This window comes from Fundulus heteroclitus, chromosome 13 (assembly GCF_011125445.2).
Source record: "Fundulus heteroclitus isolate FHET01 chromosome 13, MU-UCD_Fhet_4.1, whole genome shotgun sequence".
In the NCBI taxonomy this organism is placed as follows: domain Eukaryota; kingdom Metazoa; phylum Chordata; class Actinopteri; order Cyprinodontiformes; family Fundulidae; genus Fundulus; species Fundulus heteroclitus.
The window spans coordinates 33,819,944-33,823,018 of NC_046373.1; the positions used below are offsets into that span (position 1 = coordinate 33,819,944).

The following is a 3,075-nucleotide window of genomic DNA, read 5'->3' on the forward strand; positions in this document are numbered from 1 at the left end:
TGGGCTTTGTGTGTTTGAAGCGGGTAACTACAGGCCTCTGCTGTTTTAACTTTAATTTTATCTTTAGCCGCTTTATAAGGTATTTTAACTGTTTTATTTCAGCTGGATGGGGGGCTATGGTTGTCTATTCAAGTTACCCAGTGAAGTATTTTTAAGTATTTTAGCATACATCTGGTGGTGAAGCTAAATGTAGCCAGCATGCAACACATGGTTTACAGATATCTGTCAGCTGTAGTCGCCTTATAAGGTATTTTAACTGTTTTATTTCTGCTGTAGGGTCTATGGTGGTCTGTTTAAGTCACTTTGTCGACCTAAATCCAAGTTGCGGGCTGTTTTTATTACTGTGTTTGGTGCTGGCATCTGCAGGCCTCTGCTGTTTTTAGAGTTTTAGTCTGAATTCTGAGGTAAGGCTTTGAATAGCAGTTTCAGTCATTGTGGCCTGCTTGCAGAAGTATATATCTTCTGTTGCTGTTATTACAATATATTTTATTTATTTGTTTCAGCGCCAACAACGGCTGAACTAGAAGACCTAAATTTTACACTAACGGATATTGGTAAGATTTGATTCAGCCTTGTATTAAAGTATATTGTTATTAAAATCACAGTCTTTAAAATACTAATACTATGTTTCAACCATTGTTATTTTTCTGTATTCCAGATCTTACCGAGAAAGGGTTAATTGACGAGCATTACGGTTGTCCGAACCAGCCAAATCAGAATGACTTCCGCAAAGAGCCAGCGGTGATACAACCTGGACCGAGCAGAGCGCAAACGCCCAGTGAAGCAAGACTGTGTCCGAAGCCAATCAACCCGAGTGTGTTCCATGGAGAGCTAGCAGTGATACAGCCTGGACCGAGCAGAGCGCAAACGCCCAGTGAAGCAAGATTGTGTCCGAAGCCAGTCAAACCGAGTGTGTTCCGCAAAGAGCTAGCGGTGATACATCATGGATCGAGCAGACCACATACACCCCGTAAAGGAAGATTGAGTTTAGCTAAAAGGAGGCTCCCAGCAGAAATAGCTGCTCAGAACACATCAACACCGAAGCGGCAGAGGACTGAAGAACAAAACCGGTCAGTTGTTGTAATAAGTTCTCCAGAGACATCAGAGCAACACATTCGCTTCCCCAAGGAAGCTCCCCGGCTCACCACGTCACACGGCCTCCCTCGAAACGTTAATCAGGGGACAACGCTTCCTGCAGCACGTAAGTTAACTATTATAAGTCTCAAACTAACTCTGATGGTACATTTTCTGAATTAGTCCTGCTCATTTAGTGTATTTATTCATTTACCCACAGTAACAACCCACCGTGACATTCTTGCTCAAGCACTCTTTACGGCAGGAATACAGCCTCATCCCGATACATTTGGCCAGACGGACGGTAAGCATGCATGTGTTCTATGCTATATGTTATTATTATTTATTTATCATTTCTTCTTCATGTATTACCTTGTTTAAAAAAGGCTGTCTCTCCCTGCTTACTATTTCTACAGTAACAATTCAGTCTGTACATGAGAATATTGACACCGAGCTAGTAGAAGCGGCGGCAGCAGCAGAGGCAGCCGAAGTTGAGGCAGCCGAAGCTGAGGCCGCAGCATCAGCACATGATCGGCCCCGTCCTGCCTCATCTGCTCAGCACCCTGGTGAGTTGACAATCAGTTTGTGGTGCTGCTGGTAACACATTGGCAGTGAAATGGTAGGGTTGCAGTTCTAAACTGCAGCCCTTGTAGCCCTTAGCCTATTTTTATTTATTCTTTTCTGTCATCTTTTTCTTTCCGTGTATTACCCCCTTTTTAAAACTCTGTCACCGTCTGCTTATTTTAATTTGTAGCAGCATCGGTCATCCGCCGTGACGCAGGAAAACCCAAGAAGAGGCGCAGTCTCAGAAGCCTGTGTTCGTCAGTCCTGAGAATTCAACAAAACTTCAAGCGGTTAACCATCAAAGCGCGTGCGGCTGGTCCATTTATTGATGGTACATCTTAAGTTCAATGCTTTCAAAGAATTTGTTTGTAATATAAAACTTTTTTAATTCAATACTCATTATGTACGATAAATCTAATTATATATTTTTTCATTCTTTTATTACAGCCGCTGCATGGACAGTAAAACATATGCCAGTTGCTACGGGACGTCAAGCTACCCTCTACCGCCGGAAAACTGCTGCGCTTCTGAATTACTGCGAGACTCTGATGGTTGAGCTGGTTGACCCGTCAATGCCAGTACCGCTAACCAGCTAAGTTGTGACCTCTGTTTAAAAAAAAAAAAAAAAAAAAAAAAAAATGGAAAGTCAACAAATCAGAGAGGCTCTGGATGGAATTGTTGAGGCTGTAAATCAACTCCGGAATCTCCCTGTTTAGCATGCAACCGAATCTGTAAATCTTACCCCAGGATCTCCTGTCAGACTTCAGGGGCAGAGTGATCCGGATTGGGATTTTGAGCGGTTTCTATGGTTAGAACAAACCGTTGGCGAGCTAAATGATTCTTTCTCTCAATCAATCACGTCTTTGAACGACTCGCTAGAATTTCAACAACGAGTTACAAATGTTTTAAGTGATATCACGCAAATGGTTAACGACCTCCGGAATATACCCATTCAGCATAGGGTGGAGGTTGCCGATTTAAGCCGGGGTAATTCACCAGATAGACAGCAGGGTCATACACACTCGGGTTCGAATTATGAGCGTTTATCATCACTAGAACAAGCTATCCATCAATTAAATGTTTCTGTCTCTCAAACATTTACCTCCAATCCTACAAGCCATCAGTTCCCGCAGCAGCAGCAGCAGCAAGGTGGTCAGTTAAATCAAAGTGAAAGAGGTGAAAATGATCGGTCTGGTTCTTCGCATACTGTTTTGCAGAATCCCTCATCCTGTTCCCCTCAACAGCCATGCTCGAGCGCACCTGTCGTTCCCACGTCCAACCCGGAGGATCAGCCGAGCACGAGTCAGTCTCAACCGGCTGTTAACCCTTGCATTGAACGTGAGCGATTTAATGTAACAGAAATAAGACGTCCTTTCAGCGTGACAGCTTCACGACCCGGTGAAATTCCTAACCCCGCCGAATTTTACACGCAGGTTT

The 3,075-nt window shown here is 43.6% G+C and overlaps 2 long non-coding RNA genes across 2 annotated transcripts; both read left to right on the plus strand.

Annotated features, from left to right (window-relative positions):
* Positions 1-337: 337 nt before the first annotated feature.
* On the plus strand, positions 338-1,561 carry LOC118565526. Its single transcript, XR_004932415.1, has 4 exons — positions 338-554; positions 659-1,201; positions 1,295-1,378; positions 1,491-1,561. It is a non-coding gene; the product is annotated as an uncharacterized LOC118565526 (long non-coding RNA).
* A 287-nt stretch (positions 1,562-1,848) lies between these two features.
* Positions 1,849-2,277, plus strand: LOC118565527. The gene is made up of 2 exons (XR_004932416.1): positions 1,849-1,969; positions 2,086-2,277. It is a non-coding gene; the product is annotated as an uncharacterized LOC118565527 (long non-coding RNA).
* Positions 2,278-3,075: the final 798 nt, after the last annotated feature.